The sequence below is a fragment of the Rhinopithecus bieti genome, unplaced genomic scaffold, assembly GCF_001698545.2.
Source record: "Rhinopithecus bieti isolate Rb0 unplaced genomic scaffold, ASM169854v2 scaffold_23460, whole genome shotgun sequence".
In the NCBI taxonomy this organism is placed as follows: Eukaryota; Metazoa; Chordata; class Mammalia; order Primates; family Cercopithecidae; genus Rhinopithecus; species Rhinopithecus bieti.
This window is the reverse complement of record NW_016811040.1, coordinates 938,759-966,697: the sequence shown is the minus strand read 5'-3', so window position 1 is coordinate 966,697 and position 27,939 is coordinate 938,759. Positions and strand designations below refer to the sequence as shown.

Sequence of the window (27,939 nt, the reverse complement as noted above, 5' to 3'; positions counted from 1 at the left end):
GGGCAACAGAGCAAGACTCCATCTCAAAAAAAAAAAAAAAAAAAAAAAAATTTTGGGGAAATTAAAATTTAAATGCCAAATATTTAATTTCATTATTATGACTGTGAAATAGATGTATTCTTTGCAGAAAATTTAATACAAAAAAGAATTGTAAAGAAAATACAGACATTCATTCTCATATTATTTTGATATTCTTTTACTAATTTGCTTATCTGTGCATAGTTCTTAAAATTGGGTTCAAACTTCATATATCATTTTTATTTTGTTGCTTGTCTTTCCTCTAACAGTGCACTATGAGTATGTAACATAGCCTTCTTACATATTCTTTGAAATGAGATTTTAATAATTTTGAAGCAAATTAATATATTCAAATAACCTATGATTGGACATTTATGCTATGTTTAATTTTTATTAACATTAATGTCTGGATTAACATCCTTCTATATAAATCTTAGGATGTACTTCCTTTAAAATATGTAAGTAATACTTTTTAATGAAGACATTTCTAAGATAAGTATTCTTTGCCTTAGCAAAATAATTTAATGGACATCATTATAAACCTTGATTATTATACAGTACCATATAAGTAAAGAGAAATCCTGCACCTGATTAGACTTAGAATAAAAAAATTTGAATAAATTTAAATATATGTCCCTTATTAATTTTTCCTCATAATTTCAAGGTCTAAAATCGTGTGATTTCTGATAAATTCTTTACTGAGAAGCACTGAGACATTTCCCAAATTATTTCCATTATTTCCAAAAAGTACCACTTTTACTGTCTTGATCAGTGCCCTTTGGCTTTTTCTTCAGAGTTCAAAGTAGCATAGTGATTCAGTGAACAAACTCCAGGGTCAGAAAGGCCTGGGAGTTCATCGTTACTTGCATGATCTAATGTTCCCTCCTCACTTCTTTCTTCACTTTCTTTCACTGTGTTTCACTGCCCTTCTTTCTGTCCCCCAAGTAGACCAAGACCATGTCCAGTTTGGCCCCTCCTATTTTTTCCAATGTAATACTCTTCCCCCCAGTCTACTGATGGCTAACTCTTTTTTATCCAAGGGTCAGTTCTCTGCTCAGTTAATGTTCCCATTAACTTTCCCCTCGAGGCATTCTCTATCCAATTATTCTGCCTTATTTTCTTCATAGTATGCCTTATCACTCAAAAGTATCTTAATAATGGCTCCCACTGATGGTATTATTAGCTTACCTCATCACCCACAATTCCCTTCCACCCACCTACAGTTCTGGTGCCCTCTGCTGTAAGGAGGACTGCCCTCTTGTGGAGTTCTAGGATATTGCTACTGAAAGCACAAAGTCTAGTTTTATTTTTTTGCAGCAGGATTGCTGTTTTAGGGGGTTCTCTAAGTGTCAAATATTTGAAACTTATTGATTTTCAGGGTTTTTTTTATTAATTGAAGTTTTTAATCTACCTGGAACAAGAATAATTTAAAATGTGAAATGACCTTGGTAATAATGATAGTTCTGTTTAATGAATGTTTTCTCAGTATCAACCACTGTCCTAAGTGATTTTTCATATATTATCTCATTTAGCTTACGCATTGTCAACTGGAGAAACAAGGAGATAATTTGAGACGTATAAAAAAAGCTTTTCCAAGTGTCAGGGTAAAGCTGATTCCCTATGTCCAAACTTTAACTGCAACTTTTCAGAAAAAAAATAAAATAAAATAAAAGTACAATAAACACAGTTTTTTTAAAAGCACCAAAGGGACCTGGGTTCTCTACTCAGCCCTGACCCTAATTATTGTGTGTCGTTTAGAAATTTGTCTTCTCAAGACCCTAGTTTCCTCAAATGTGGAATGAAACTTTGCAGAGAGCTCGTGTTCAAAGGTCCTGAGGCACAAGAAACACTGATATATTTGAGGAAAAGAAGGAGGTCTGTGAGACTAGAATGGAGTGAGTGAGGAAGAACAGCCTGAGATGCAATCAGGGGGAATGGGGAACTTGGTTTTTACCCTGAGTGTGATAGGAAAGCATTGCAGGGTTTGGTGCCCAGGGATTAAATGAACTGACATGTAATTTGGCCAATGGACATTAATGTCAGTGAGACATAAATGTGTTCTGTCAATGCCAAGCAGAAGCAAAAACATCATTTTTTCATCTTTCCCCAGTACAGTGCTTCCAAAACTCTTAAGAACTAAGACATCACTTTGCATGATGACATAGGACTTGTGTACTTATTACATGTAGTATCAGCTATCCATTAGTACTTTTAAAACCTTTGCTTTTCAACCAAGTTACTTCTTTAAAGCTTCCAGAGGTCATCTTTAATTTATGAATGCAAGATATAGATATGTTCTAAATATAAGCTATGTACTGGTATAATTATCTATGTCTATATTTAAGTCAGCAAGTATCTACTCTATAAATGTTTATTGAGTGCCTACTCTGTGTGGGCCATGGTGCTGGTATGGAAGGAATGCCAGCAAAAAAAAAAGAAAGAAAAGAAAAGAAAAGAAAAGAAAAGAAAAGAAAGAAAGAAAAAAAGAAAGAAAGAAAGAAAGAAAGAAAGAAAAAGAAAGAGAAGGCCTGTAACCCCAATCCACATGAAGTTTACTATCTAGTGTGTCATTAAGTCATTTCCAGTATAATCTCCAAAAACAATGGAGGGTGAAAAGCCAAAATTTAAATGCTGGGAAATTGGACATATGAGATATATTATGCATCTTGGTGGCATCATAATATGATTTTAAAAGCATGGACTTTATGATCTGACACATTCTGTTTCAACCTCTTGTTAACTATGTGATCTTGAGCAAGCCAGTTTACCTCTCTGTGCAACTGTCTCCTCACTTGGTAAAGAGATAATGCTCCCTAATTCACAGTGGTTTTGTAAGGATTAAATAAGATAATGTGTATAGAGTCTGGCATACACATTCAGTACATGGCAGCTGTTGGGTGAAAAAGAACAGGAAAGGAGAGAAAAGAAAATTGGAAGCAGTCCAGCAGGCAAGCTGGGATTGGAAGAATGCCAAAAGTAGCAAAATGTTTTAATGTTGCACATAAATGACTGAAAGGCATAAAAAAGCTCAAGAGTAATGTCCTCTTCTATTATGTTTAAAACCAAAAATGGAATGGTTTACCCCTGTATGTCATACTAATATTTATTGTCTTTCAATGCTGGGCCCAGATACTCTAGAAGACATGTTCAGTTTTAGCCAGCCACCTAAACTGGATGAAAGAATATTTGCAAGCATCAAATTCTACACGTAAATGTATTGAGTATCTGCTGTGTGCCCAGCACCATTGTAGTTACTAGAGATACGGTAATTAACAAAATAGAAAAAAAAAAAGAATCCCATCCTCATGGTATTTACCATCTAGTAAGGGGTAGGGGGAAATAGGCAGTATATTAGAAGTATATTAGAAGGTGAAAAGCTCTCTGGAGAGAAAGTGGAAAACTGATTAGGAAGAGAGGTGTAATTTACATGGGTGATTAGGCAAAATCTTATTGAAAGGTAACATTTGGGCAAAGAGTTAAAGAAGGCATTGGTAAGATCTCTGACAATATCTGGGACAGAAGTTTTGCAGAGAGCTCACATTCAAAGGTCCTGAGGTGAGAGCAACACTTGATATGTTTGAGGAACAGAAGGAGGTTAGCGAGACTGGAATGGAGTGAGTGAGGAACAACAGCCGAAGATGCAATCACAGGGAATGGGGAACTTGGTTTTTACCCTGAGTGTGACAGGAAAACCATTACAGGGTTTGGCACCCAGGGATCAAATGAACTGACATAGAATTTGCCCAGTGGAGTCATGGGACATAATTTATGTTTTAAAAAGACCACCTCTGGCTGCTGTGTTGAGAGTAAAATGTTGGGAGACAAAGATGAAAGCAGAAAGACCAGGTTATTATAAAAATCCAGGTGAGAGATGATAGTAATGATGGAGGTAGAAAGAATGTTTTGATTCTGAATTATTTAGAATCATCATTTATAGTGATTAAGGAAGACAGAGGACAGAACAAGTTTGTTTGTTTGACTTTTAAGGGAAGCCTGGGGAAGCTCTGTTATCTAGTTTGGACATATCAAGTTTATTAAAGTAGGCAATTAGATATACAAGTCTAGAGTTCAAGGAGAGGTCTGGGGTAGAGACACACATTTGGGAAATGTGACCTTATGAATAATATTTAAAGCCATGAGACAGAATGAGATCAGCAAGAGAGTAAGTACAGATAGAGAATTGAAGAATAAAAGGTATCCAAGGTGTAAGTCTTGTAGCATCTCAAGGGGTGGATGGAAAAGAACCAGAAAAGTCTGAAAAGGATTGTTCAGTGAGAAAAATCCACAAAGTGTCTCATCCTGGAGGGTAAGTGGAGGAAGTTTGAAGAGGTAGTGAGCAGCTAGCTATACCAAGTGCCGCTGATAGGTCTAATAAAATGAGTTCCAAGAATTGCCATAGGATTTGGCAATATGAGCATTATGGATTGGCTTAACTAGGACAGTTTTGAAGAGTGGAGGGAGAACTAAGTCTGATTGGAAAGACTTTAAGAGAAAAAGGCAGGAAAGAAATTGGAATCAGGGAGTAAGGGCAACTCCTTTGCTTTACAGGGGAGCAGAGAAATGGAGTGGAAGCTGAAGAGTATAGTGGGGTCCAGAGAGATTTTTTTTTTTTAGATGGAGTCTCACTCTGTTGTCAGGCTGGAGTGCAGTGGCACGATCTCCACTCACCGCAACCTCCACCCCCCGGGTTCAAGTGATTCTCCTGCCTCAGCCTCCTGAGTATCTGGGACTACAGATGCATGCCACCACGCCCAGCTAGTTTTTGTATTTTTAGTAGACGGAGTTTCACCATGTTGGCCAGGATGGTCTCGATGTCTTGACCTCGTGATCCGCCTGCCTCGGCCTCCCAAAGTGTTGAGATTACAGGCGTGAGCCACTGCGCCCGGCCGAGAGATGTATTTTTGAAGATTCAGGAAATAACATATTTGTTAGTTGATAGGATGGCCCAGTAAAGAAGGGCCAAGTAATGTGGGAATAGGTAAGGGAGAGAAGGGCCAAGTAATGAGGGAAGTAATGAAAGAATGGCCAGGTAATAGGGCAAGAGGTAAAGGAGAGAATTTCTGGAGCATGTCCCTAAGTAGGAGGGCTTGGGGTCACATGCACAAGAAGAGAGATTGAGCTTAGATAGGACAAAGTGTGGGCCCAGACCAGCAGCATCAGCACACTTGGGAATTATTAGAAATGCTAATTTTCAGGCCGTTCCAGGCCTACTGATTCAGAAACTCTGGGGTTGGGGCCAGCAACCTGTTTTAACAAACCCTCCGGGTGATTTTGATGTAGAGTCTGATCTGTGGTAACAGAATATGTAGGTATAGATCCTGGTCTGAGAGTAGATGTGGTCCTAAGAATGGAGGGAATTATCTTCCAGTTGCTTCTATGTTCTCAGTTAAATAGGAAGACAGGACATAACTGAGAGTGAAGATTGGAGGGACGTTGTTGGAGATCTGGGGAGACAGGAGAAGTTTGATACAGTTGTCTAGGAGAATGGAAGAGTGAGTGACCTGGGGAAGAAGCGTGAGTGCCTGACAGCATTTCGTGCCCACCTGAGTTCATGGCCACGTGTCTACCCAGAGCCCATCAGTACGATTGTGTCTTTTTCTCCAGCGATGTGCAGCTGGAATTGACATGATGATGAAGAGAAAGCCAGAGAAAGAATAAATGGATAAAATGCCTAATGTCTCATAAACAGGAGCTTTATGGGCCAACATTGCTTTCCAGCATGGAAATTGTACTATTTCCTGAAGACCACCTTACCTCTTATTCTTGCAGTCCAAAATCCACCCTGCAACCCCAGCCTGCTTGCCTCCTGGTGAGAGTCATATCTACAATCTTGCCGCTGCCACACAGCTCATGAGTCCAGAGTGCTGGATATGGCAAGAGCTGCCTGGCTAGTAAGACACAAACTGATCCAGCTGGAGCTAAAGCATGACTCACCGAGTGCCCAGAAAAAAAAAGCATTTCTTCATTTTCTCTCCTGACAACTGTATTTTCCTATTTGGACAAAATTATTATATAGATAAGAGCTTACCAGACACAAAAGACCACAATATTATATAATTCCATTTACATGAAATAGGCAAATCTGTAGAGACAGAGAGTAGACTAGTGGTTGCTTAGGGTTGGGGCAATAGGGGAGTGACAGCTGAAAGGTACGGGTTTCTTTTTAAGAAGATGAGATTGTTCTAGAATTGACCATGGTGATGACCACACAACTCTGTGAATGTACCATGAACCATTAAACTGTATACTTTCTGTGGGTAAATTGTATGATATGGGAATCATATCTCAGTAAAGCTGGTTTTTAAAACTTACACACATACACATTTAATTAATCTATTTGTATAGATGAAAACAAAGACTTCTTAATGGAAATAAACCGAATCACTTAAATCGATAACTGAATTTCTTTATACCTATCTTTAAATAAATAGAACTTCCTTTAAATGCTGAGGGCTTTCCAATATATTAAAAACAAACAAACTTCTAGTCTCTGATACGGGAAATAACTTTTAGGAGTTAAGCTTTTTTCCTTAAATAAATAAATAAATAAAGGTAAGAAGCAGAGCTAATTCCCACTCGGTAGTGCTTGATTGTGAAAAACTTGGACCAAAGTGACTGTTAATTCTCGTTTTCAAAGCTGGATTCTTTCTGACCCTTCAAAACGAATGCTCTCAGAAGTCTTAAGATGGTGCGTTCCTCTCTCGTCAAAGCAGCATACACATACACTGTTGAGAACATGTTCATTTCTGCTTCTGTCAGCTTTGTGTCTGAGCACTAGTAGTGTCCATGGTTTCACTTTTGCATTAACTTTTTTGCTGTAAGCTTAGGGAAGGACACTCTTTTCCATGCCGTAGTTGAAATGTGTAACTTGTCCCTGTTTAGAAAAATGCCGCCACCTACTTGCTTCGTGTATCTGGTGATTTAAAGCAACTCCTGAATCATTCAACTTGGCCAGCTTGTCTTCGTGTAGAAACAGTCCCAAGCCCATGTAGAGTCTTGCCTTGCAGCACCTGAAAATAAATTCTGTAGAGATTGATCCTCCGTCCTCGAATTTTTGATAAATCTTTATGGAAAAGTTACTGGATGCTTATGGAGCAGGCATGGGACTGCAGTGGGGGCACGAAGGAAGCATCAGGAGGCCAAGTTAGCTTCTCAGCCCGTGGCTCTGTGACCTTGGGCAAGCCGTTTAATTTTCCATTTCCACATCTAAAAATAAAGACTGAATCAAGCGATCTCTGGAGTTCCTTCCAACTCTACACTCTAGAAAAGGCAGTGTACTTCTGAGAGGTTGAGAGCTGGGGCTTCCAGTCAGAGTGACCTGGTTTGAATTCTGGTTTTGCTACTTGCTAGTAACCTCATTCTAGTTCTCTGGCCTCTGTATGTATCAATGACTTCCTGTTGAAAAAGGAAATAATCATACCTGCTGCCTAGGTAGAGCTGTAAGTTACTGATCACAGGACTCGTGCTAGAATCAAGGCTGTTGGTATTCACAGTAATGATGTGCCCACACAGATCCACACTGAGTCTGCACTGCAGCGTATTCAGTAATATGTACATCTGTACTCAACACAAAAGCAGAAGAGATGGCCCCACCCACATGATTTTAGTCTAGCTGGGGAGCAAAGCTATCATAGGTGAGATGATTACCCGTACGGTACTAAGTACAGAGCAGCCGTCCCTCAGGGGAAGGTTCGATGCCACATGAGAACTGGAGTTGCAGGCAGCTTGGCGCAGGACTGGACTGTGGGTTGGGAGAAAACATAAGCTGAAGCTCCACTTGTTTGTTTGTTTCTTTCCTTCCTCCCCTCTGGCTCTAAGTTTATTTTGGTTTTGAAATCAGGCTTGCCCAGGGGAGTGAATCAAGCAGCAGACCCTTCGGCCTTTTCCTGTCTCTGTGCCTCAGACGGACAGGGCCTCCCACCCTGTTGGTTCTTAGGCGTCACTTGCATTGCTGGGTGCCCTTTTTAACTTTTTCGTCTTCCCCCAAACGAGTCCAAGGCCCCAGCCTCTGCCTAATCCTGCCTCCTGGCATGCTTCCTTTCACCTTATTCTCCTCCCTCTCTTCTCTGTTCAAAGCCACACATCTCCAGCCCTGCGGTGAATAAATTCATACAAAGAGAGTGTTTTGATTTATGTCACCAATTTGATTTCAAAAAACTACAGACCCTGATTCTCCATGCAGTCCATTTCTTGTTCATGCACTCACTATTTTGGAAGTGTTGTTCCAAGTGTGAGGTGCCAAGCCACATAACTGAGCTTCTAATTGCAGAGTTCTCCAAGCTGAAGCTGAATGAAAGGCTGTGGAATATTAGCCTCTGCTAGAATGCTCAAGGCCTCACAGTGACTGCAGGAGGCTGTCCCACTTGTGTCTAACAGTGTGCATTCACTTGTTTTGTTTGTGTGTTGATGCGTCGTATAATTCATTGTGGAATAAACTATAGAAAGTGCCCACTGCCTATTTTTGTAAATAAAGTTTTATTGGTCTGTGCTCATTCACTTAACATTGTCTGTGGCTGCTTTCACACTACATGGCATAGTTGAGTAATTGCAAAAAATACTATTTGGCCCAAAAATCCTAAAATATTTATTATCCAGCTCTGTTCAGGTAAAATTTGCCGACCCTTAATTTAAATGAAGACATGAGATATGATAGGCCTATAGAGAATAGCCATATAAATTATCTATATTTCTTTTTATACTATGAAGCATGTATTTTCCTATAGATCTTAGAAAGATCTCTTTCATATTCTGTAGCCTAAAATTAAGACATTTAGTTTCTTCTCAGAGTTTTGCCTTTGTTTTGTTTTGCTACTTGGATAATATAATAAACATCTGGACTTTTTGATTCCCAGAGTAGAATTATTTAATGAAAAGGTATCAAATAATACCTTTTGATATACCAAAAAATATATCACAAAATTTATTTCATTTTAAAATAACAACTAAAGGCATCAATAGAAAAACCTTGGTAAGCTTGAAGGGCCTCTCCATGAATATTGAGGACATCGTGAATGTTTAGAGCTGGAACAAGACTTCAGGTATCATCTCAACTGATCTCACCATTTGGAAAATTGAAGAAACCAAGAACCAGAGACAGATGTGCTTAAGGTCACATGACAAGTTACAGCTATCACAACCGAGAACCCAGGGCTCCTATCTTTTTGCCAGGGGCTTTTGCCAGTCTTGCAACAACAAAAAAGGTCACAGAACAGAGCCGATTGCTGCTGCTGTTAATTCAGATGACCAACTTCAAATGGGCCATCAACATTTTCCTGAATCCTACTAAATATCTCTGTTCAACATACTCTTCCACCTTCTGTAATGCTGTTTCAGACTTCATCTTCCAGAAACCTCTAACATCCCTTTGTCCTCCCTTGCTCTCATCAAATAATCTCACCTTCTCCTTCAGAGAAAATGAAACCTATCTCTCTGTAACTCTCTAATTGTCCTGACACCAGGCACATGAGCCCACCTACATCTGTGTCCATCCTCACTTTCTCCCAAGTACAATAGAGGTGTCCACCCTTCTTGTACATACTTGAGGCAAGTATCTATCTCCTTCCATATGGGACTCCCTCCCAGGATCTTTCAGTATGAGTTATCTTTTCCCTCTCTCAAAAAAATATTACTATCATTATTATTATTATATATATCATCCTTCTAAACATGTCCACATCTTCCATTAAGTTTTTTAAAGCCTATCACCACTTATTCCCTGCAACAAACTCGCAATTATTTGTTCTCCTCTTCCCAGCCAAACTTCTCAAGGTTTGGCTTGCCAGTCTTTGGCTAGGAAGAGGAGAATAAATGTGCACCATTTCTGTGTCTCTATCTCCCATTTACTCTTCAACTCCATCTGTCTGGCTTCAGGCCCTCTTCCACCAACCGAGTAAGACTCATTAAGGCAGTTGATGACCCTCATATTGCAAAATCCAGTGACCATTTTCTAGACCTCATCTCCCTTGACCTCTCGGCAGTATTCAATACCACTGATTACTCTGTCCTTCTTGTCTCTTCCTTTAGTTCCATGACACAAAACTCTCTGGGATTTCTTTGTACCTCACAGACTCTTGCCAGCTCACTTGATCCTCAGACTCTCTCACTAGCTCACTGTTTCTTCCTGACTTTTCAATATTAGAGTTCTTCAAATAGTGGGTGCTCCTCTTCTTGCTGTAACTGCAGTTCTAAAGCAATAGCATCCATGTTGACACCTTCAGTTACCATTTATCTATATGACAATGAAGGCCTCCCCTCACCCCTTCAACACAGTGGATACAGTGGTTTTTGAAATGTAAATCTAATCTTTGCTACTTCCTTCACTTAAGACCATTCAACCTTTTCTGACTTAGCATAAATATAAAATCTTGTCTGTGGCCTAAAAGGCCCTGCCCAGTCAGGCTCCTGTCTGTCTCTCCACCCTTATCTCTCTCCTGCTCCCTGTCCTCACCGCTCCACCTACACCAACCATCTATCACCCTGTACGTAAGTACGGCTCCCTCCCTTCTCCATGGAGCCCACACATGGGATTGCCCTTCCCCCTCCTTCCACCTGGGCAACTCCTACTCATCCTTTGACTTCATTCTACTCGGCACTTCTGGGAGTCTCATCCCACTCATCACTTTGTCTAGAAAGCCTTACCTAAGTCACAGCCCACATTTTGGCCATAAAGGAGAATGACATGTAGCTGTAATTTTACATTGGCCTGCATAATTAACTTCATTAATATCTATTCTCTCCAAAGGACAGCAAACTCCCTAAAGGCAGATGTTATTATTATACATGTGTTGTATTGTATATGTGTATATTGTATTATATATGTGATATAAGTGTTATTTTTGTTTTACACTGTGTGCCTCGCACTTAGCACAGGGGTTGATCAATAAGAGGCACTCAAAGAATATTTCACAAAAGGATGCATGGAGGGAGGGAAGAATAGATACATGGATAGACAAACAGTTATGGCACATTTGATCTAAGATCTGTGCTTTAGCAAAAACACTAGACCGATGGGATGAATGTTGTACAGACTTTCCAGTAATCAAAAGCAAAGGAGGCATAAGCATCAGACAACAATGGAATTGATAAAGCCTGTATCTTGGTGGACATCTTGGTACCATTTTTCCTTTCTTCCTAAGGACACTGTATTTCTGTGGGAATACAATAAGTGCAGTGTGTTTCCTAACTACCACAAATATTTCTGAAATGCAAACTAGTGGCTTCTGATTCATACATGTTATTAGAGAGGAAAACTGAAGCTGTCAGGGGCTCATAGAAAGCTTTGCATTCTCCCTCAATGTGATTCTACATGACTAATGTCATTAACTGACCACAGAAACTAAGTCGTTGGTCATAGGAAAATAAAAATGGTGTATGTGCTGGTTGTGTTTGGCACAAGGCCTTTGTTTGGGTGGATATGCATTCCAAGGATCCCTAGAATGAATTGCCTTATAGCATTCAATCAGGTCCAAAGAACTGAGTGCTTAAGAAGCAGAAAAAGAAGAGGAAAAACCGTGATAGCAGTCAACAGAATCTGTAGTATTAGGTGGTTTATTAAATGCCTGTAAGGCTGGGATACTTGCGTTGACTGCTACACATTTAAGTGCAATCCTCTTCAATGATTACCTTGGAAGATGCATATTTATTTTAGTGATACTGTTCTTATTCTAAATATTTGCAGCCACTCTTTTGGGACTACCTTTAAGGCCAATAGTATATGTATTATTGAACACACCCTGCACCTTTGGAAGATAAATGTGTTTCTTTGTTTTGTTTTGTTTTTGTTTTTTTGTTTTGTTTTTTGTTTTTTAAGATGGAGTCACGCTCTGTCACCCAGGCTGGGGTGCAGTGCTGCAATCTGGGCTCACTGCAAGCTTCACGTCCCAGGTTCACACCATTCTTCTGCCTCAGCCTCCCAAGTAGCTGGGACTACAGGCGTCCACCACCATGCCCGGCTAATTTTTATTTTTTTATTTTTGTTATTTTAGTAGAGACGGGGTTTCACTGTGTTAGCCAGGATGGTCTCAATCTCCTGACCTCGTGATCCGCCTGTCTCGGCCTCCCAAAGTGCTGGGATTACAGGCGTGAGCCACTGCGTCCGGCCAGTAAATCTGATTTTTAGAAAACCCCAAATGTTATGAATAATCAAATGCAGTGAATAAACTCAGGGTCCAAACAAGATTTCAGTTCAAAATGATAACAGCTTTCCTTGTGTGGTAAGCAAATAAAAAAGGTTCTGAGGGACAATTGGTTCTCTGTCGGTGAGGAGTTCCAGAAATGTTTGAAGAAATGGAAAACATGCGTAGCTTCATAAGATGACAGGGCTTACAAGTTCTGGTGTGTTTGTTTTAAAACCCAATCTCGTTTCTTTAGAGATATGAACTGGCCATCTACCTAGCCAGCCTTGGCTAGCAAGATGTGTTTTATTTGGCCAATGTAGTGGTTTTCTTTAAAAATTGAGTCAGGATTGAAAAATCGGGAGATTTCCAGTACAGATTTGAATTTCTTATCTCTTTGGAAAATCTGAAGATCTGGCAAAACTCTTTCCACAGCCCTATGTGACAATTCCCTCTTGGAGCAGAGTATCTGCTGCCTCCTGTATGAAAGAGACAACTAGGCCAGCAGCTCTCACTGCTATCATTGTCTGTCCTGACCTCACTATTTAAATACCGTACTCCCAACGCACTTTGCTGCTTATTATTCTATGTGACATTTATTTGTTTAACTGCCTGTATCATCTCCCCCTAGATCAAAAGCTCAGTGAGGGCAGAGATTTTTTTTCCTGTGTTTGTTCAATGCTGTATCTCCATTGTCTGGGGCATGGCTGGTACTTGATGCCTATCTGTTGAATGAATGAATGTCTAGCCCCTATAAGCAGTAGAGTTTGCAACCTTTGCTCTAGAGTTGCACTTTGTAGAAAAGAAGACTAAATGGTTACCTTTTTATAGACATACAGCAGTCTATACCGTATATATTTTATGCCTCTATTATGTTATTGCATTTCATCTCCACAGCAATTTTGTAAAGTGTACAGTATCTCTGAGTGTTCCCTCAAATTTTTCCACCTTTGTTTTTTTTTAACCTTTATTTGTATTCACTGTATTGTATTGTATTCATTTATTCTTTTTGAATAGATACCAAATTCTATACATGGTTCAGAATCTAAAATGTATTGAAAGGTCTGCAATAAACCTCATCCCTTAACCATCCAGATCCCCTCCTCATAGGCAGTGTTGTTCGTTTCTTTGTGTCTATCCACAGATACTCTTTGGATACCCTTTCATGTTCTTCTTTCTCTTTGTATATATGGATGTCACATACCGTGTACACTGCTATGCACTTTGCTTTTCTCGCTTAACCATATTTCTTAAAGATTATTTCATATTATCCCATAAACATTCTCTTATTCTTTTTTTACATTTATACAGCATTCCAGTTGGTGATTTATTCCCAGATGGTTTATTTAACTAGTTCCTGTTGATGGACATTTGCGTTTTACATATCTCCTTTTATAGGCATTCAAGATATGGTTGTTACAGGTGTTTAAGAAGTGAGATTGTGGGTGGTTTCTAGATTTGTGCCATAGTTAGAAAGTCTTCTCCATTTTAAAGCTGTGAAAAGATTTTCTTGTGGTTTCTTCTAAGGCTTTTATTTGTTACATTTAAATTTTTTCATATACTTGGTATTTAACCAGGCATAAGGTATGAGTTACAGATTCAACTTTGATTTTTTTCTAGATGATTACTGTTTAATCTCATCTTTAGGAGTTAAATAAGCCAGCTTTTATCATATTGTAAATTTCCATAGATATTGAGGTCTGTTTCTGAACTTCTGTCCTGCTCCGTTGATCTGCTAACTTTTCATGCACCAATACTGCACTGTTTTAATTACTAAGGCATTATACTATGCTTTCATATCTGATGGGCTCAATTCTCCCTGTTACTTTTTGTTCAAAATGTTTCATTTATTTAATATTCTTTCAGGATAACATTCATATAGTGTTACTTCCCTGTGGGTTTTTAAGTCATCAAGAATAAGCAGTAAATATTATCACATACCATTTTAGCGTCTTTCAAGGAGATCAAATACTTTTTTATCCAGTGGACTTATTACTCTGATTAGCAGCTTCAGCATTCCTAATACTGACTCATCCTTGCTTTCCTGGAAATATTCCATTTTTTCTGGTGTATTGTTCTTCTAATTTTTCCAAGAATCATTTGCTGATATTTTATTTAAGATTTTTTGTCTCAATTAAAGTAAGTCATCTGGGCAAATTTCTTTTTTATGCTGTCTTTTCCAAATTTTTGGTATCAGAATTATGCTGATTTACAAAAGTAATTGGGGAAGTTTATTTTTTCCCTGTGCTTTCAAACAGTTTAAATAATTTTTTATCTATGAAATAATCACACACAAAACCATCTGGATTTGGCATTTTCAGGGAAGGGAGAGGAGGGGTTCCTTGACAGTGTTTAACTTTTTGGCCATGATTTTCAGTCTATGCAAATTTGCCTTTTCTCCTACTTTGTGTTTTTTAAGAAAATCAAAAAATTCATCAAGATTTTAAATTTATTTGCACAGTTACTGAAAGTCATCTCTTAAAGTTATTCTAATACTCAGTATACATAACTAATTCCCTTTCTTTTCCCTAATTTTGTGAATTTGTTATTTCTCCCCTTTTTTCTCCACTAGGTTAACTGCTAGTTCATCTATTTGTTGTTTTGTTCTTGGTCTTTCCAAAGAATCAGCTTTGGGATATCTTTACACATGAGGCCTGTTAAAATGTTTTCTAGTCCTATAAGCTTTCTGACTTCTATTAACTTCTCTTTCAGCTTTCTTTTATCTGTGGTCTTTTTTCTGCAAATGCTTAACTCATTTATTTTTAAGTCATAAAAATGTATAAAACTATGACATTTAATTTAAGACCTTTCCTTTATTAAGTACGGCATTGAGGGTCTCGCATAGGTTTGCACATTTGGTATTTAGATCATAATTACTCTTTACATATCTAGCAATAAGGCTTCTATTTACCCTTTGACAAAAAGTTGTTTAGGAGATAATTTTCTTGGCTTCCAGGTAATTGCAGTTTTTCTTTTTGTATGTGTCTGATTGTCTTTTTTTTTTCTATTTAGTTTCTAAGTTAAGTATATTTTGAGGACATTGTTTTGTCACATTTCTACCTATTTCTACTCTTGGAAAGTTTCTTTATCGCCTTTGGTCACATGCTATAATTATTCTTTTTTTGCAGTATTCTCTTTTTCAGATGTGAAATTTGGTATCTGATTAGATTAACATTAGTAATGTTATTCTGATATTCTTTCTTATTTTATATCTACTTGATCTTTCAAGTAATATAAGGTATGTTAAACCACCATTATTGTGTTTCCATGTATTTTTCCTTGAATTTTCTACAGTGTTTGACTTCATGTATTTCTCTTTTTCTTTTTAAGAGACAGGATCTCACTCTGTTGCCCAGGCTGGAGTACAGTGATGCACCCATAGCTCACTGCAGCCTCAAATGCCTAGGCTCAAGGGATCCTCTCACCTTAGTCTCTCCTGTAGCTGAGACTATAGGCATACACCACTGTGCCCAGCTAATTTGATTTTAAAAACGTTTTAGAGATGAGGTCTCACTGTGTTGCCCAGGCTACTCTTGAACTTTTGGCCTCAAGCAATCCTCCTGCCTCTGCCTCCCAAAGTGCTGGGATTACAGGCATGAGTTACCATGCCCGGCACTTCATACATTTCAATGCTATGTTACTTGGAGCATAATGTATGGTTATATCTGTTTTCTACCTGATAAATAATCTTAAGGCAGATGGAGACTGAAACATTGCACCAACAGGCAGTCAATACTACCTCCGAGCTATGAGAAGATCTCAAAGTTGGAGACTTCTCAAGGGGTCCAGGGAGTTGGTGACAGGTATACCTGCGAGTTAGCCAAGAACAAATGCATCTAATACTAGGATGTTTTATTAATTAGGAAAAGTGACATGAGGATATGTGTACTTGATCTTTTAATTTCTTCTTTCTGGATTTATGTTTCTTCTAGCTATGAATTTTGTGTAAAAAAACCAACAGTCATGTCTTATTTGTGTGCCCAGCAACTAACACAGTGCTTTGCCTTCACCTTTGGTAGATACTCTGGTACTAGGTTGGTGCAAAAGTAACTGCAGTTTCTGCCATCAAAAGTAATGGCGAAGATTATATCACTCTAAGAATTTAATTCTTCATGCTGCCATGTGAAAATACTAGCAAAAACAGCCATTACTTTTGCCCCGGCCTAATAGCAGTTGTGAATAAATGAATGAGTGAAGTAGCAAAATATGAAATATGTGTTGCAGACCAGGGTAATTAGCACAGACATTTGTCGCACCTCTCTGTCCAAACATGCCACTCCTTATAGGGCAGACTGTTGAGTTCTATATTCTTTCAAAATTTTTCGTAGGCTCACTCCTGGAGCCATCTCACAATGTACTAAGTATTCCTCCTGAATGTGTACAGATTTCTTGTTTACTTTATGAACCCAACTGAGAAGGTATAACAGATATACCAGAGATGGGAGCCTGTGGCCTTACCCATTGATTGTTTAATTTCTGGGTCAGAGATAAGCAGCCCTTGCCAGAGTGATCCAGTCCCAAAGTAGAAGGAACAAGTGTTCTTGCAATGTAGCAAGGTTATATCGCTCTAAGAGTCTAATTCTTCATAATGCCATGGGAAAATACTAGAGAACAAGGGTGAGTTTAAAATAATTATTATTTTAAATCACTGGAAGTATAAGGGTGACAAGATCAGAAAGAAGATGCCAAAGTATCAGTGGTTAACTCTAGGGTGGGTTTTAATTCTTTTCTCCTTTATACTTTGTTTTCAAACATTTCCAAGGTGATCAGGAATCATTCTTATGCAAAAAAAAAACAATAATTTTTAAAAGTTTGATCCTTTGAAGCCTTCTACTCTACTATCCTTTGGATTAGGCCTTATCATTTCTCACACAGCTCTTTGCTGGAAATAATTACTCACACTTAGCAGAAACACATATGAATTACTTCAATGGTGTTGTTTCTGCTACTGCACTTTTGCAAGTGTATCACTGACATGCAACAGTCAGGATCCAGAGAGGAAACAAAATCACACTAGGTAATTCAAACAGAAGGATTTAGTTCAGGGAATTGGTTGTTATATAGGAATTGGAGCACTAAAAGAGCAAAAAGGAACACTGAGGTAACCCAGTTGTAAGAAGTAGCTGTCACCATGAGTTGAGAAACAAAAAGAGGAGATGAAATTAGTAGGATCTAAGAACTTAGGGGAGCAGTCCTGTGGAGCTGGTGCTTGGACCACTAAGAAAGGAAGCCAACCAGCTGCTGCTAGAACCTCTGAGCGAAATGTAGAAAGAGACCCATACTCCAGTCAACAGCAACTACTGGAGGATGCTCCTGGAGCATGAAAAAGAAAGGGAAGGAAGTTCCTTCTCCTCACCTTCCAGTCCTCTTCCAGTGAGTAGAAAACCCTCTGGCAAGGGACTCTGGGAAATAGCCACATCCCAACCCCAGCATCACAGAACAGAACAAAGAAGGGTGGATCTGGAGCTGAGGGACAACAGGTAACAAACTAGCACCCAGCTTTTGGGTCACAAACTCAGTAGTTTTATAAATGGCAGCTAGCCAGCTTTATTCATTGTACTATTCCAACCCTTTCTTTTAAACAACTACGGATGTCCTAAATTTCCAGATATCTCTTGGCTTTTCGAGAAAATAATATTTTCTTTATTAGAGGAGTATTCATTTGTAATCCCTTTAGAAATGTCTCCAGCAGCATCAATACAGGATTGAGCCTGATAGCTCAATGCATGGGGTTGGGGTTTAAGGGCAGTTCATTTGTACACACTACTACCCAATTTGTATACTGTTAGGGTTCATTCTTATAAATTTGACCTCAAAGTAATAGGAATAATATCCTCAATCAAATGGAGCACTGATTATTAATAGAAGTTCTAATTTTCTGAGAAACCACATAACCTTTACTGAACTCAGAAATGTCTCATATCCAACAAGAAATGTTTTCCTGCCACTTAAGTAACGTGTCTAACTGATACACGGTTGGCCATGTGAGAAAGTTCCAGACTCATCAAGAGTAAACTTTCCAAATAATTGGTTTCAGCCTGGCCAAATCCTATGCTTTATGTATTAAAATTTTAGTTGCTTGATATTCTAAGCTATAAACTTTATTTTGAAGTATGTATATCCCATAGATGTGATTTTGCTCATAGAAAATTGTAGAAAATTCTTAGGGCCTTTCATTCAGAAAAGATGGAAGCTCTAATTCTTCACAAAGAAGCTGGGATTCGGGGTCAGGAGGCATCATTTTGAGTCCTGACTTCCCCATATACCAGTGTTTATCTTTAGACATGTAACATCTGAGCCTCAGCTTCCTCATCTGTAAAAGAGATAAGAAAATGAGGTTGTAAGCATCAAATGAAAAAATACTGTGTAAAAAGGCAATATAAATGCATGTAATCATTATTATTCTTGCAAGATGCAGTCAAGTGTAGTGATTTAGAGCATAAACGATTTGCTTCCTGTCTCTCCCACTTTAAAATTTTTGCTGTTTTGGCCAAGGGCATCACATCTCTTTAGTTCCCCAACTGTAAAATGTGGATGGTACCACCTACATCATATGTTGGTAATACGAGTAATAAGAGTAATAAAGGAGGCAGCAGAATCCCTGGCATTTTCCCTAGAACTTACCAGAACCCTTTAGAACATAGCAAGCACTCAACAAATATTAGCTGCTATTGCTATTATTGCCTTTATTGTTATCATCATTACTATCCTTACTTTTTAGGAAACTGTGCACACATTTGTAAGATGTATGGTGATTAAGATATTTATTCATCATAAAGAAGTATTGTTATTTTCTTTTTTCTGTACTCAATTTCATGGAACACTACAAATAGAAACTCTTTACATTTGTTGTAGAATTCTACTCTAAAGCCAAGATCCACGTTTTGTCTAGCTGGCCTTTGCCATGGAGCTGAGAAGTGACTCCAGAAACACATTCAAGCATTTCATGTGGGATCCACAATATTTCTTTAGCATTTTAGAAACAGGTTAATTCCTCTTTCTCTGGTAATCTTTGTTTTCAGATTACATGAAAAATGAAATGGTTCATGTTTCTTTATAGTAAGTAAAATCAGCAATACAAATTGATAACCAAGATCCACTGTCTTTCCTTTTCATATACAAAAATTAGTCATTAAGTGGGCGTTGTTTATGACAAACTTTTTCTTGACTCTAGAGATGGTACAACTGACGCATCCCAAATGACACCTGTAAAAACTATCATTTTGGGATCAAAACTATATTTTTGAGGGAAAGTAAAGTTGTGAAAATATTCTTTTAAATATTCTCTCACTGGGAAAGCATTAATTGAAGTTCCAACAGAGACGTCAAATGATTCCTATTAATTGTTGCAGAATTGCTGAAAAGAGTCAGTTATACAAATGCTGCTGCCCCCAGAGGACTCTGTTATCCTCTCATTAAATCTCTTCTACATAGTATCATGCTAGAGAATAGAAATCCCACCCTTTCCTAATGTTACCAGCTATTATATAAGAAATCATGTCACACCGACAAATATCAATACCATGCCCTTTTCTAAAACTGCAACCCTACAACCAGTGCATGAAGTAAATCAAGTTCTCAGTAGGCAGCAGTGGCACTCAGTGAGTGTTCCACTGCCTTCTTTCTTGACACCCCCATGAAAGGAACACACTTCACTTGCCAGCTCTTCTCTTGGTGTGTAACAAAATGACCAGGACCCTATGGAATTAGGTCTCTAGTACCCAGTACTCAATTCTCCAGAACCTTGGATTAACTATGCATAACAATAACAACTCACATTTACTGAGCACCTACTATGTGCAAGGTACTATCCTAAGCCCTTTTCTTGCATGAACTCATTTAATTCCCACAAGGGACATGCTATCTTTGGGGACACATGTACAAATGAAATTAAAACAAGCTGATGTAGCTATTCTGTCCAAGCATCCAGATTGCGTGATCAAAGTGATACCAAACCAATAAACTATACTTTACATAACCCACATTATGAAAGACCCTCTGTTTTGTTTTATTTTGTGACAGAGTCTCGCTCTGTTGCTCAGGCTGGAGTGCAGTGCCACTATCTCAGCTCACTGCAACCTCTGCCTCCCAGGTTCAAGTGATTCTCCTGCCTCAGCCTCCCAAGTCGCTGGGATTACAGGCATGCGCCACCACACCCGGCTAATTTTTCTATTTTTAGTAGAGATGGGGTTTCACTATATTGGCCAGGCTGGTCTCAAACTCCTGACCTCGAGTGATCTGCCCGCCTCGGCCTCGCAAAGTGCTGGGATTATAAGTATGAGCCACCACACCTGACCAGGCCCTCAGTTTATAGCTGGATCTTGACAGAGAAAAATTGGCATGGTCCCTGTGCGGGGAGGCATGGTAACCTGTGGAGTGTCCATGGTTTGTAAAGTTGGGTTTTTTGTTATTCTTTCTCTTCCACACACACTCATGGCCCTCTGCACTTCTGACAGAGTACAGATACAGCCTCCCCTAATTAGAATTGTTTGTGCACATCCTGTCTCCTCTACCAGTGAATATCTGTCAGAAGGAAAGGGGAGGGACTTAGTCATCTCTGTGCCCATCATGGCACCCAGCTGAGTGATGTGCACCTTGCAGGTGGGAAGCAGAATGGCTCAGCAGTTAAAAGCACTTGTTGTGGGTTGGCAGTCTAACTCTTCCCCTTGCCAGCTGGGTGACAAGGGACAAGTTTCTCAGTCCTCTGGCCCTCTGTTTCATCAACGAGCAGAAAACTTATCCATTCCTTCAAACATTCTGATTATTGATGGCATAGTGACTGTGTCCTCCTCAGGAGTTCTCCAGACGCACAGCAGCAGTCCCCAAGAATCTTCTCATGTCATCACGTTGCTCACATCTTAGGGATTCCCGAAAGAGAAGGTTGAAGCCAGGACTCTGGATAGCCTCCTGACCTTTGTTCAAACAGACCCTTTGTGCACTGGTGGGCGTGTGTCAAGATTTTGAGCAGAGAAACAGGCAGAAGAACAGAAAGAAAGTTTCCCCCTTCACAGCTTAACAAGGTATGCTGTTAAGCTCCCAGAAGAGGGAGAATGGTCTTCATTGAGTTGTAACCATGCATCATTTTCACTGCAATGTGCTGTTATTGTTCCATATATATTATTAGATAACCATAACATCAGTGAGTTCTCAGGAGGAAGATTCACAGGGCTGCTAGCTAAGCAACATCTCAGTTCACTGCCACAGACACTTTGAGCTCTGTTTGTGTGGGGCAATTGCCCATCAGTAGGCACTGATGTCAACATGCCTGGAGTTTTCTTTGGCATTATAAGTTCAAAAGTGTCAAAGTTCAGTTTCATACAAAGTAGCTGTTTGTTTTCCAAAACTGCCCTGGAGGCCTAGAAAAGACTGCAGAATTTTGATAGATGTGGAAATTATTAAGGAAAGCCATTTAATCCAAATAAATTGCTCTTGAGGTAGGCCTTGATCAGAAAGTTTCAGTTACATTTCTCTACCAATAAATAGATTTCTCCGGTAGCAAATGAGAGATAAGGACGGTTTTCTCTCACTCCTAATTCAAAACTCAAGCCAGAGAAAATCCATATGCCTGACCAGAAATAATAATAGCCTACTTCTTTTTCAGCTCTGTCTTTAACACCTTGTATGATGTTTCAGTTAGGTGTGTATTTTTAACAGTTTTATTGAGACATAATTTATATAACAAAGTTTATCCATTGAAAATATACAGTTCAGTGGATTTTGGTGTATTTACAGCCATTTATGTACTGCCGTCACCACAATCTCCTTTTAGGATACCTTCATCCACCCCAAAAGAAGCCCTTGTATCCATGAGCAGTCACTCCCCAGCCTTAAACCAATCCCCCACTCCCACTACCCCACCCTAGCTGAGCACTCATCCACTTCCTGTCTCTAGCATGTGCCTTTTTTTTTTTTTTTTTTTTTTTTACCTAGACATTGCCTGGCAACTCCTCATAATTAGAATTTAATAAGTGTTTCCTCAAAATCTGTCATTTTTGAGAAAATTTGTCTCCTTTTGTGTCACTGAGCCTCCCTTCCTCCATTCAGCACCTATCCCCAGCACCCCCAACAAGGATGGTCTCCATTTAACAAGTATTTACTAAGGGCCTGCTATGAACTGCACACTGTGTTAGCACTTGGGGTCATCAGTAAACAGAACGAAAAAGATCCCTGTCCCCATAGAGCTGACTTCCTAGCAGAGGGAGACAAAACAGTCAACAACAGCAGCAGCAAAGCACGGAAGTAAAATGTACAACATGTTAAAAGACGCTAAGTACTGAGGCAAAGAGAGACAGGAGAGGAAGATAAGGGGTATTGGGAAGTGCAGTGCCCAGGGAAGGGGCAGGTGACAGCACTGGGATGTTCAAATAGGCATCCCTGAGAAGTTCAGGTGTTCAGCCCTTAATGGAGGTGAGGGAGGGACCCAAGCAGGTGTTGCAGGCATGAGCATTTCAGGCAAGGGAAAATCCTGACACAAAAGGCCCGCTTGCAGGGGCCGCATATGACATGTTTGAGGAATAGGAAGGAGTTGGTGAAGCTGAAACTGGGAGAGGAGAGACAGAGAGGCAGATGTTGCAGATCCTTGGGGGAGCCAGTGGGATTGTGAGCAGAGGGGTGACAGCAGCGGAATCGTATTCTAACTGTTGGAATGCCATTTTAAACAGAGATGAGGAGGGGCAAGGGCAGTTGCAGGAGACCCCTGGATACTACCTTAGAGGCTACTTTAGGGCCTGTAAACCTAAGTGGCTCTCAACCTCGGCTGCGCGTCAGAATCACCCAGGCCGCTTCACACACTGAGGCCTGAGCTGCAAACACTAATTGGCCTGGAGTGCACCTGGGCACTGGGATTTTTTTTTTTTTTTTTCCCAAAGATGCGCAGGTGATTTTGATGTGCAAGCCAGGTTGACCATAGAGCTTTCAGAGCACTAAGGAGTCCCCCTGGTTTGACTTTGCAGCTAGGAAACAAAACCCCACAGATGACCCCACTTGCTCATTGGCAAAGCTGTGCTGAGAGGCAGCCAAAGATCTCGCTGCTGTAGCAGTGGCAGGACTGGTGCTGCAGACAGTGTGCAAACTGGGATGGGGCTGGCTGGAGCCCACCTGGATCATCAGACCTTGAGGTCAATCTCATTCTTTGGCTGGATCCAAACACAAGCCTCTGAATGTGAGAGCGGGGCTTTCTCTCTGCACCTAAGAAAGGGCTTATTGTAATATATCAGGGCAGAAGAGAAGGATAAGGCTTGAACTTCAAGAAGAGGGTATGCGATTCACTCAACAAACAGTGTTTAAGAATAATAGTGACAGTGTGCCAGGCATTGTGCAAGGAGCAGCTGAGAAAAAAATAAGTTTTAACTGTCCTTGCCCAAGCCAAATGGCTCAAAGTGAGCACCGTCTAATATTTCAAAATGTGTTATTTGTGGGAAGGCTTTAAATAAGCCACAGGGGAGGGGGGATTCTTCAGTTGCATATCTGAGCTGCTGGCATTTCTAATTCAGAGGGATGAATAGAACATTATTGTGTTGCATCGGCACAAGTACAGCAGGAAAAAAAAAAAAATGCTTGGAGCCGTGAGCCGAACATGAATCAGCAATCTGGTTCTATTGTTCGGAAAATAATCACCATGCTGGGAGTATGGAATTTAAGAATCATGCAGAAATGCCCTTCCCCCCACCCAGCAGGAAACAGACATTGGCTAAAACATGCCATCTTGTTTTTGGCTTCCTGAGCTGAAAAGAATGTAAAAATCTTGGAGAGGATTTAGGGAAAGCTGATTTGTAAATATGGAAAATACAACCCATAAGAAATGGGAGAGAATTGAGACCCAGAGTTGGCAACCTCTCAGAGGTGGCACGCCAAGGGAGTGTTTATCCACTCTTGTGAGCAGGCAGTACAGCTGCCCTCGCTTCAAGAAATAACTAATGTTTTTTGAGTTCCTACTATGCACCGATCACTGTGCTAACTTGTTGGGGGAGGAAGGAGGGTGGTCCCCACCTTTTGAAGACCTAATTTGTGGCGATGGGCAGGGGAGTGCACCAAAACTATAAAGCGGTAGTTCTCAAACTCAAGCGTGCATTGGAAACACAGGCCTCAAACCCCACCTTCAGAGTTTATAACCCATTAGGTCTGGGATACAGGCCAAGCATCTGCATTGCTCTCTTGTTCCCAAGTGATCTGATTCTGCTGTCTGCACACTTTGAGAACCCTGCTCTAAGAAAATAAATACAAGGGGCAGGTGAGGAGGGTTCGGTATAGAAGTCCACTAGAAAGGTACACTTGGTTTGTTGGTGCAATAGCAGGTACCCCTTTTTGGATCTGTTCTCTAGCACCTAGCTAATGAGTTTTAATTGGCCATGTGCTTTGGATAAGCCACACTGGCCATGACTGCCACCATCCAAGGAAGGGTGACAAGAGGGACAAGAATAGATTTCTCTGTAGGCCTGAGGAAGTTGAGCCGGACATAATACAGTGAGACATACACATGTGGGCTCACAGTGGCAGAGCAAATGGCTGTAGGGTTAAGAGGTGACAGTAGGATGACCTGTCTCCACACTCAAACTCAAGCACTTCTCCCGTGAGCAGAAGGTCTCAACGGAATCACCTGAGTGGCCTTTTCTAAGTACACATTATTGGGCCCGGGCCTGGAGATAGTGAGCAAAGCTCCTCAGATGAGTCTGCCGTGAAAACCCCTCCTTGAGAACTGAGAACCTTTCTACATCCTTTGTGGTTGTGCCCATACTTACAAGTAAGCAGAGTGCAAAGCCAATCTTTTGGAAAATACAAAATAAAAGTGCCCAATTGGTACACTCCCCTTCCCATTGTGTCACATTGCCATTTTGGTGCCACAGGACTTGAGTGTCCCAAATTCAGCTGTGCCCATTTAAAATGCAAGTGGCCCTCAGTGGGCACAGTCCACCAACAGAACTGGATGTGTTGGCCAGAGTAAGCTGCCGTTCGCTGGAAATGTTCTAGAGAAGGCTAACCATGTGCTGGTCAGGATGGAGAGGTGGGGGTGCCTGCCATGTGTTGAGTGAGTATAGCCTACCAGGATGACTCCTTAGTTCCTCCAACATGTTCTTAAATGGATCAGGCTGATGGTTCTCAACATGTGGGCCCTGGAAAGTATGTCCAGATCACCTAGGAACTTGTTAGATGTGCAGACTCTCAGGCACCCCCAAACTAACTGGACCAGAAACTCTGGGAATGGAGCCCAGCAGTTGGTTTTAACAAGCCCTTCACATGCTCACTAAAGTTTGAAAGACACTAGTTTAGCTTATGCTATAGGTAGCTCATTGCTACCTGTAAGTCAGAAGCAGAACAGAATTGGAATGCAGGCAACTGGTCATTTATTCATCTATTGATGAATTCATACAACTCTTCCAACATGTTGAACATCTTGTGCTTATTTGTGTGATTTTTACCTAAGAATGTGAAGTGTTCAGTATCTAGCCAGCTTCTCAGCTATGGTTGGCATCCGTGTAATTCCCAATGATAATCTGACCTATCGCATCCTCTTCTCAGATGATATAAGGGCTGTGTTCTTTTACTTTTTAGGTTCTTCGTCATAGCCTCCCCATATGATGTGGGCTTAGTAAACTACTGAATAATAACTAAGCCTGATTTATTCTCAGGGCTGCCTTAAATCCTGCTAAGACTTCACTCTGTGTCTCTTTCTCATATTCTCCATGCCACAGTGGTAAGCCAGGCCGACTCACTTGGCTGTATGAAACTTTTAAATGGCACCTTTAGGTGAAATGTTGTGGCCATGGTCTCACAAAGAGTGGGGGGTGAAAGGAGATAATGCAAATCACACTTGTAGACTTTTCACTGATTTTCAAAGCTGTTACAGCCGTGGTTCCCAAAATCTCTACCGGAGCACCTTGGGTACCACAGCAACCCCACAGAAATACAGTGGGATGTTTTTAATTTTTGAGAGAAACCCAGAAACAACTGTCAGACACCATGCAAATTCAACTATCAAGCTGTTTGGACCTCATAACTTCATAAACGGGGCATTTAAGTATTTCTTTTGACCAAGGGTCACCGTAAAAAATATTACTGAAACACTAAGTGGCATACACTGAGAAAGTTGGGAATTTCTGTTACAGCATGACTTTCCCCAGGTATAGTTTAACTGCACACATTCTTCATGTGCACGCAACTGCACACAACTGCATGGCAGGATTATGCATTTAAGCCATCGCATTGCAGGAAATACACATTCTGAATTTAAATATTAGCAGGGGAGAAGCTAAAAGAAAATTAGAACTAGTTAGCATCTTTGAGGGGTTTCTTTCCTTTATAACCTTCCTACCCAGATCTACCCATCCCAGCTCCCTGACACAACCCTTAACCAAGGCTCCTGTGATTTTTCAAAATAATAAACAATAATGATAGAGGCTGAGACAGGAGAATTGCTTGAGGCTAGGAATTTGAGACCAGCCTGGGCAACATAGCAAGACTCCATCAAATAATAATAATGATGACCTAAATTATCATTTAGTGTTCCAAATCGGATGGATTAACTCTTGCAAATTTGAACTAAATTGCTCTGGTGCATTCCTGAAAATCACCTTTGATACACACTGTTGAAAGACAAATTCAGGCTCTGTGTGCTATACCATGCACCTGACACCTCACAGAAAACCACTGGAATTTCTGATAAAGAGCCAACAGAACCTTTACCAAGCAGAATCAAACAAAAACCTAATGTGTGACTGAATGCAGTGGCTCACGCCTGTAATCCCAGCACTTTCGGAGGCCGAGATGGGCAGATCACTTGAGGCCAAGAGTTCAAGACCAGCCTGGCCAACATGGTGAAACCCTGGCTCTACTAAAAATACAAAACTTAGCCAGGCATGGTGGCTTGTGCCTGTGATTCCAACTACTCAGGGGACTGAGATAGGAGAATTGCTTGAACCCAGGAGAAAGAGGTTGTTGTGAGGTGAGATCATGCCACTGCACTCCAGCCTAGGTGACAGAGCGAGACTCTGTCTCAAAAAAAAAAAAAGAATCTAATGCGTGAGAATGGAGACAAAGTTTCTGAAGTCAATTTCTGCAAGAGCTTTGCAATGTAGCCCCATGTTCCCTGACCCCCATTTGACATTGAAGAAGTAGTGAACAGTTATAACTATATTTATTAGGATAATTTTATTTTCATCTTCAAGGGAATTTTAGGAGCACAGCAGTCTTCGTAACATCCCATTTAGGAAGATTATTATTTTTATCCCAGGGATAAAAATCTGAAGGAGCTCACTGCAGATTCCAGAGGCAGCAGAGCACTGACTCAGACTGAGAGACACTGTCTCCCTGGGACAAGATTGAATTTTCTTTTAAATTTCAGATGATACTATCAAGTGGTCAAGTACTAGAGTCTTTTCTTATGACGCCATCCAGGGTTGCGGGAGGGAGTGGATTGTTTGTTACTGTCTTACTCGTTATCCAACTCTTTTTAAAAATCAGTAATAAATCATTTGCTGCAGCCTTAATGTTTTATTTTCACATTCTTGTTTGTTGTTTTTCATGCATGTGTCTCAGTGAGTCACCTAACCACAATTATATGTTCTGGCATCTCGTGGTTTTGCATGGTACCCTCATTCCTTAGGAGTTAATTTCTCTGACATGATGAATGTATTTCCAGTCCGTTCATCACACACACACACACACACACACACACACACACACACACACACACAGAGCCTTTCTTTAGCAGGGAGAAGTTACCGTACTCTCCACCAGGTGTCACTAGAGTCAGTTTTAACAGCATGCTTTGGCCAAAGGGGCATCTGCTGTCAGACGTTTCCTGCTGTCAGAC

General features: G+C 40.2%; 1 protein-coding gene across 8 annotated transcripts in view; it reads left to right on the top strand.

Annotated features, from left to right (window-relative positions):
* Positions 1-27,939, top strand: part of THRB (thyroid hormone receptor beta) — a 377,294-nt gene that overhangs the window by 227,817 nt on the left and 121,538 nt on the right. The window contains exon 1 of one of the 8 annotated variants that reach the window (XM_017893422.1): positions 21,087-21,151. The exons of the other annotated variants lie outside the window; for them this stretch is intronic. The gene's annotated coding sequence lies outside the window, so the exon portion shown is untranslated. Of the gene's footprint in view, positions 1-21,086; positions 21,152-27,939 lie in introns of those variants that run through there. 8 annotated transcript variants of the gene reach the window in all.